The sequence below is a fragment of the Protopterus annectens genome, chromosome 3.part1, assembly GCF_019279795.1.
Source record: "Protopterus annectens isolate FY-2018-M chromosome 3.part1, PAN1.0, whole genome shotgun sequence".
Taxonomy (NCBI): domain Eukaryota; kingdom Metazoa; phylum Chordata; order Ceratodontiformes; family Protopteridae; genus Protopterus; species Protopterus annectens.
In genome coordinates, this window is record NC_056732.1 from 403,451,142 (window position 1) to 403,459,925 (window position 8,784).

At 38.5% G+C, this 8,784-nt stretch overlaps 1 pseudogene; it reads right to left on the minus strand.

Annotated features, from left to right (window-relative positions):
- Nucleotides 1-1,588: 1,588 nt before the first annotated feature.
- Nucleotides 1,589-7,287, minus strand: LOC122797676 (annotated as a pseudogene).
- Between the last annotated feature and the right edge of the window lie 1,497 nt (nucleotides 7,288-8,784).

The following is an 8,784-nucleotide window of genomic DNA, read 5'->3' on the forward strand; positions in this document are numbered from 1 at the left end:
ATATATAAAGGCCTGTTCATATTTTGAGAAGTTAATGTAAGCTTTGAGCATAGTATTTTCTTCAAATGAGTAAAAGCATTGTCTGCATATTGTGCCCCCTACATCATAAGGGGTATCATTGCTTTTGGTCAAATCTGTAAGAGAGCAGGCTATACATTTTTATAGTACCCAGCTAAACCCAAGAACGCTCTTGCCTGTTTCTTGCTGCTGGTAACTGGGCAGTTTCTCACAACTTCCAAGTTTTATTTTCTGGACCTAACAATCCTCCTGCCAGTGAAGAAACTTAAATATTCAATGTCTGTAATGCAGCATTACTGACACGGGGTTTAACAGCAACTAGATAAGCAGCAGCATTACTGACATGGGGTTTTACAGCAACTAGATAAGTAGCAGCATAACTGACAATGGGTTTTACAGCAACTAGATAAATAGTGGCGTAACTGCCATGGGGTTTTACAACCACTAGATAGCAGCAGCATAACTGACATGGGGTTTTACAGCAACTAGATAAGTAGCAACATAACTGACATGGTATTTTACAACAACTAGATAAGCAGCATTACTTATATGGGGTTTTATAGCAACTAGATAAGCAGCATTACTGACATGGGGTTTTACAGCAACTAGATAGCAGCAGCATAACTAACATTGTGTTTTACAACAACTAGATAGCAGCAGCATTACTGACGTGGAGTTTTACAGCAGCCAGATAAGCAGCAGCATTACTGACATGGAGATTTACTGCAACTAGATTAGCAGCAGCATAACTGACATAGAGTTTTACAGCAACTAGATAAGCAGCAGCATAACTGACGGGTTTTACAGCAACTAGATAAGAAGAATTATTGACATAGAGTTTTAAGGTAACTAAATAAGCAGCAATATTACTGACATGGGGTTTTACAGCAACTAGATAAGCAGCAGCATTACTGAAGTGGGTTTTTACAGCAACTAGATAAGCAGCAGCATTACTGACATGGGGTTTTCCAGCAACAAGATAAGCAGCAGCATTACTGACATGGAGTTTTACAACAGCTAGATAAGCAGCAGCATTACTGACATGGGGTTTTACAGCATCTAGATAGTAGCAGCATTACTGACATGGAGTTTTACAGCAGCATAGATAAGCAGCAGCATTACTGACATGGGGATTTACAGGAACTAGATTAGCAGCAGCATAACTGACGGGTTTTACAGCAACTAGATAAGAAGAATTATTGACATGGAGTTTTAAGGTAACTAAATAAGCAGCAATATTACTGACATGGGGTTTTACAGCAACTAGATAAGCAGCAGCATTACTGAAGTGGGTTTTTACAGCAACTAGATAAGCAGCAGCATTACTGACATGGGGTTTTCCAGCAACTAGATAAGCAGCAGCATTACTGACATGGAGTTTTACAACAGCTAGATAAGCAGCAGCATTACTGACATGGGGTTTTACAGCATCTAGATAGTAGCAGCATTACTGACATGGGGTTTTACAGCAACTAGAAAAGCAGCAGCATAACTGACATGGGGTTTTACAGCAAATATAAAAACAGCAGTATAACTGACATGGGGCTTTACAGCAACTAGATAAGCAACATTATTGACATTGGGTTTTAAGGCAACTAGATAAGCAGCAGCATTACTGACATGGGGTTTTACAGCAAATAGATAAGCAGCAGCTTTACCGACATGGGGTTTTACAGCAACTAGATAAGCAGCAGCATAAGTGACATGGAGTTTTAAAGCAACTAGATAAGCAGCAGCATAACTGACATGGAGTTTTACAGCAACTAGATAAGCAGCAGCATTACTGACGTGGGGGTTTGCAGCAATTAGATAAGCAGCAGCATAACTAACACGTGGTTTTTCAGCAACTAGATAAGCAGCATTACTGACATGGGGTTTTAGACCAACTAGATCAGCAGCAGCATTACTGACAATGGGTTTTACAGCAACTAGATAAATAGTGGCATAACTGCCATGGGGTTTTACAACAACTAGATAGCAGCAGCATAACTGACATGGGGTTTTACAGCAACTAGATAAGTAGCAGCATAACTGACATGGTATTTTACAACAACTAGATAAGCAGCATTACTGATATGGGGTTTTATAGCAACTAGATAAGCAGCATTACTGACATGGGGTTTTACAGCAACTAGATAGCAGCAGCATTACTGACATTGTGTTTTACAACAACTAGATAGCAGCAGCATAACTGACATAGAGTTTTACAGCAACTAGATAAGCAGCAGCATAACTGATGGGTTTTTCAGCAACTAGATAAGAAGCATTATTGACATGGAGTTTTAAGGCAACTAAATTAGCAGCAGTATTACTGACATGGGGTTTTACAGCAACTAGATAAGCAGCAGCATTACTTACATGGTGCTTTACAATAACTAGATAGCAGCAGCTTTACTGACATGGAGTTTTACAGCAACTAGATAAGCAGCAGCATTACTGAAGTGGGTTTTTACAGTAGCTAGATAAGCAGCAGCATTACTGACATGGAGTTTTACAACAGCTAGATAAGCAGCAGCATTACTGACATGGGGTTTTATAACATATAGATAGCAGCAGCATTACTGACATGGAGTTTCACAGCAGCATAGATAAGCAGCAGCACTACTGACATGGGGATTTACAGAACTAGATTAGCAGCAGCACTACTGACATGGGGTTTTACAGCAACTAGAAAAGCAGCAGCATAACTGACATGGGGTTTTACAGCAACTAGAAAAGCAGCAGCATAATGGACATGGGGATCTACAGCAACTAGATAAGCAGCATTATTGACATTGGGTTTTAAGGCAACTAGATAAGCAGCAGCATTACTGACATGGGGTTTTACAGCAAATAGATAAGCAGCAGCATTACCAACATAGGTTTTTACAGCAACTAGATAAGTAGAAGCATAATTGACATGGGGTTTTACAGCAACTAGATAAGTAGCAGCATTACTGACATGGGGTTGTACACCGACTACATAAGCAGCAGCATTAATAACATCAGGTTTTGCAGCAACTAGATAAGCAGCCACATAAGTGACATGGAGTTTTAAAGCAACTAGATTAGCAGCAGCATAACTGATACGGAGTTTTACAGCAACTAGATAAGCAGCAGCATTATTGACATGGGGTTTTGCAGCATCTAGATAGCAGCAGAATTACTCACACGGGGTTTTACAGCAACTAGATAAGCAGCAGAATAACTGACATGAGATTTTATAGCAACTAGATAAGCAGCATTATTGACATATAGTTTTAAGACAACTAGATAAGCAGCAGCATTACTGACATGGGGTTTTACAGCAACTAAATAAACAGCAGCACTATTGGCACGTGGTTTTATAGCAACTAGATAAACAACAGCATTACTGACATGAGGTTTTACAGTGACTATATAAGCAGCATTAATGACATCAGGTTTTACAGCAACTAGATAAGCAGCAGCACAATTGACATGCAGTTTTACAGCAACTAGATAAGCAGCAGCATTACTGACATGGAGGTTTATAGCAATTAGATAAGCAGCAGCATTAATGACATGGGGTTTTACAGCAACTAGATAAGCAGCATTACTGACATGGAGTTTTATAGCATCTAGATAAGCAGTATCATAACTGACATGGGGTTTTACAGCAACTATATAAGCAGCAGCAGTACTGATATGGGTTTTGTAGCAACTAGATAAGACAAAGCATAGCTGACACAGGGTTTTGCAGCAACTAGATAAGCAGCATTACAGACATGGGGCTTTGCAGCATCTAGATAGAATTAGCATTACTGACATGGGGTTTTACAGCAACTAGATAAGTAGCATTACTGGCATGGGGTTTCACAGCAACTAGATAAGCAGCAGATTTACTGACATGGGGTTTTGTAGCAACTAGATAAGCAGCAGCCTAACTGACATGGGGTTTTGCAGCAACTGGATAAGCAGCAGCATAACTGACATGCAATTTTGCAGCAACAAGATAAGCAGCAGCATAAGTGACATGGGATTTTACAGAACTAGATAAGCAGCAGCATAACTGATATGGTATTTTACAACAACTAGATAAGCAGCAGCATAACTGACATGGTGTTTTTCAACAAGTAGATAGCAGCATTTCTGACGGGTTTAAAGCAACTAGATAAGCAGCATTATCGACATGGGGTTCTAAGGCAACTAGATAAACAGCAGCATTACTTACATGGGATTTTACAGCAACTAGATAAGTAGCAGCATAACTGACATGGAGTTTTACAGCAACTAGATAAGTAGCAGCATAACTGACATGGGGTTTTACAACAACTAGATAGCAGCAGCATAACTGATATGGGGTTTTATAGCAACTAGATAAGCAGCATTACTGACATGGAGTTTTACATCAACTAGATAGCAGCAGCATAACTGATATGGTGTTTTACCACAACTAGATAGCAGCAGCATTACAGACGTGGAGTTTTACATCAACTAGATAGCAGCAGCATAACTGATATGGTGTTTTACCACAACTAGATAGCAGCAGCATTACAGACGTGGAGTTTTACAACAACTAGATAATCAGCAGCATTACTGACATGGGGTTTTAAAGCAACTAGATAAGCAGCAGAACAACTGATGGGTTTTACAGCAACTAGAAAAGCAGCATTATTGACATGGGTTTTAAGGCAACTAAATAAGCAGCAGCATTACTGACATGGGGTTTTACAGCAACTAGATAAGCAGCAGCATTACTGAAGTGGGGTTTTATAGCCACTAGATAAGCAGCAGCATTACTGACATGGGTTTTTCATCAACTAGATGAGGAGCAGCATTACTGACATGGGGTTTTACAGCAACTAGATAAGCAGCAGCATTACTGACATGGAGTTTTACAACAACTAGATAAGCAGCAGCATTACTGATATGGGTTTTACAGCAACTAGATAAGCAGCATTACTGACATGGGATTTTTCAGCATCTAGATAGCAGCATTAATGACATGGAGTTTTACAGCAACTAGATAAGCAGCAGCATTACTGATATGGGGATTTACAGCAACTAGTTAGCAGCAGCATAACTGACATGGGGTTTTACAGCAACTAGTTAAGCAGCAGCATAATGGACATGGTGTTTTAAAACAATTAACTGCGGTGGTGGTGCTGCGGTAGTGTTGTCGCCTCACAGTAAGACGTTGCCCTGTTTGATTCTTAGCTAGAGCGTCTTCTGTGTGGAGACATGTATGAATGGGTGTACCTTCGTTGAAGGTTGTGCGTCAGGGCCAGCAACTCGGCACTTAAAAATCTACTGCCAATCATTAGCGTACCGGAGTTCTGCTGTGGCGAGCCCTAACTGGGAAAAGCCGAAAGACGCAACAACTTTAGTGAAAGTGCTTTTTCGGTGAAAAGCACTTTCTGTAAAGTGTGTTCGGTCATTTACATTTCATGGAAACGTGATGTAGTGCAATAGTCCTAGATCCATATAAATATATATATATATATATATATATATATATATATATATATATATATATATATATATACACACACACACACACACACACACACACACACACACACACACACACACGACATGTATTTTTTATTTGATAAGCATTGAAAAACTGACAAGGGTCATAGCAGTCTCATACAAATCATATGGAAGCAAGGTAGTTAGGAACTAATTGATTTCAAGTCTGTAGTATACCCACCATTTAAGTATAACTGAGAATCTTAATTAGTACTTTTCATAGCTGAATAGGTCAGTGTCATCACTGAATAACAAATTATTATGCAACCTAAAATGTCTGCAATTATGAAAAACAATAAAAATGTATGTTTTGTTTTTTTACATAGTGCTGATCTAATTATATGAATAATCATTTTATTGTTATTTTTTCATCTTGAAAGTAATGGCAAAACCACTATATTAGAGATATACAAAAGTTTGTTTCTTAACAAACTTCTGTTGCAACTATATTGTGGTTCATTTCATCAAACCAAACCTAAATGAATGTGTCTTTGAGTTAATAATGTCAAATGTCAAACAAAAACTGCATTTGATTAGAAAAGTAAAGTCTTAAAAATTGGTAGGTTTGTCTCCCTCCTTCCATGATGTACAATATTCATAGTGTAACTACAGTATTGTAATAAAATCTTGAGATGGCTTTATCATGGGGGATAGTAAAATTCTACCCAGATATTCAAACTTCATTTGTCTGACACATGCCACCATATTTTACTCAGATGACCAGCTCCCTCAAGGGATGTCTATATCATCAATACTATTTTTCATACTACTGTAGAAAGAATGAGTAAAAAGGTCTGGTATGTCACATGTAGTTTATTGATATTAAAGCTACAAATGCAGCATAGATTTCAGCTATACTAGGAATGCTAGCCAAATAACTATCAAAGTCTTTTAGGTGCAAAGAATATTATAAAATGTAAGCTTAACTGATAGTATAAATTTAACTTCTAAGTTTATTATAAATATACTTGGCTTTTGGCAATCTTTGCCTAATTTTAAGCCCGTTTTGTTTGTTTTTCCTTTCTGCATGTGGACTGTTAGTCAGTTGTTAGTCAAAATGCAAACCTCACTAAATAAGGTGGGACACTAAATCATAACTGTAAGGGGTCTAGCGCTGCTAGCCTAGTAACCTCCTATGAACCTATAATATTGTTTTAATGTACTTTTTGTACTGTGCAGAAATGCTAGGGTTTGCAAATACTAATTATATAGTCTCATACCTGTATGACTTCAGCAAAGAACACTTAACTATTCAACCTCTGTAATGTTTAACTTTCTCTTTGAGGGATCAACAGTTTAGCTGTGTTGAGTCAGACAATATAATACAGTCAGTACTACAGTTAGGTGGGAGTTCCAGTCCTCCGAGTGTATCATGGCAGCATCTAGATAGCAGCAGCATAATTGACATGGGGTTTTACAGCAACTAGATAAGCAGCAGCATTACTGACATGGGGTTTTACAGTAATCAGATAAGCAGCAGCATTACTGACATGGGGTTTTACAGCAACTAGATAAGAAGCAGCATTACTGACATGGGGTTTTACAGCAACTAGATAAGTAGCAGCATGACTGACATGGGGTTTTACAGCAACTAGATAAGCAGCAGCATAATTGACATAGGATTTTACAGCAACAAGATAAGCATAATTTTTAACATGAGGTTTTAAGGCAATTAGATAAGCAGCAGTATTACTGACACAGGGTTTAACAGTAACTAGATAAGCAGCAGCATTACTGACACAGGGTTTTACAGCAACTAGATAAGCAGCAGCATTACTGACATGGGGTTTTACAACAAATAGATAAGCAGCATTACTGACATGAGGTTTTACAGCAACTAGATAAGCAGCAGCATTACTGACATGGGGTTTTACAGCAACTAGATAAGTAGCAGCATAACTGACATGGGGTTTTAACAGCAACTAGATAAATAGAGGCATAACTGCCATGGGGTTTTACAACAACTAGATAGCAGCAGCATAACTGACATGGGGTTTTACAGCAAATAGATAAGTAGCAGCATAACTGACATGGTATTTTACAACAATTAGATAAGCAGCATTACTGATATTAGGTTTTATAGCAACTATTTAAGCAGCATTACTGACATGGGGTTTTACAGCAACTAGATAGCAGCAACATAACTGACATTGTGTTTTACAACAACTAGATGGCAGCAGCATTACTGACGTGGAGTTTTACAGCAACCAGATAAGGAGCAGCATTACTGCCATGGGGATTTAGAGCAACTAGATTAGCAGCAGCATAACTGACATGGGGGTTTACAGCAACTAGATAAGCAGCAACATAACTGATGGGTTTTACAGCAACTAGATAAGAAGCATTATTGACATGGAGTTTTAAGGCAACTAAATAAGCAGCAGTATTACGGACACTGGGTTTTACAGCAACTAGAGAAGCAGCAGCATTACTGACATGGTGCTTTACAACATCTAGATAGCAGCTTTACTGACATGGAGTTTTACAGCAACTAGATAAGTAGCAGCATAACTGACATGGGGTTTTAACAGCAACTAAATAAATACTGGCATAACTGCCATGGGGTTTTACAACAACTAGATAGCAGCAGCATAACTGACATGGGGTTTTACAGCAACTAGATAAGTAGCAGCATAACTGACATGGTATTTTACAACAACTAGATAAGCAGCATTACTGATATTAGGTTTTATAGCAACTATTTAAGCAGCATTACTGACATGGGGTTTTACAGCAACTAGATAGCAGCAGCATAACTGACATTGTGTTTTACAACAACTAGATGGCAGCAGCATTACTGACGTGGAGTTTTACAGCAACCAGATAAGGAGCAGCATTACTGACATGGGGATTTAGAGCAACTAGATTAGCAGCAGCATAACTGACATGGAGGTTTACAGCAACTAGATAAGCAGCAACATAACTGATGGGTTTTACAGCAACTAGATAAGGAGCATTACTGACATGGGATTTTACAGCATCTAGATAGCAGCGAATTACTCACGTGGGGTTTTACAGCAACTAGATAAGCAGCAGCATAACAGACATGAGATTTTATAGCAACCAGATAAGCAGCATTATTGACATGGGGTTTTAAGGCAACTAGATAAGTAGCAGCATTACTGACATGGTGTTTTACAGCAACTAAATAAACAGCAGCACTGCTGACATGGGGTTTTACAGCAACTAGATAGGCAGCAGCATTACTAACATGGGTTTTACAGCAACTAGATAAGCAACAGCATTACTGACATGGAGTTTTACAGCAACTAGATAAGTAGCAGCATTACTGAC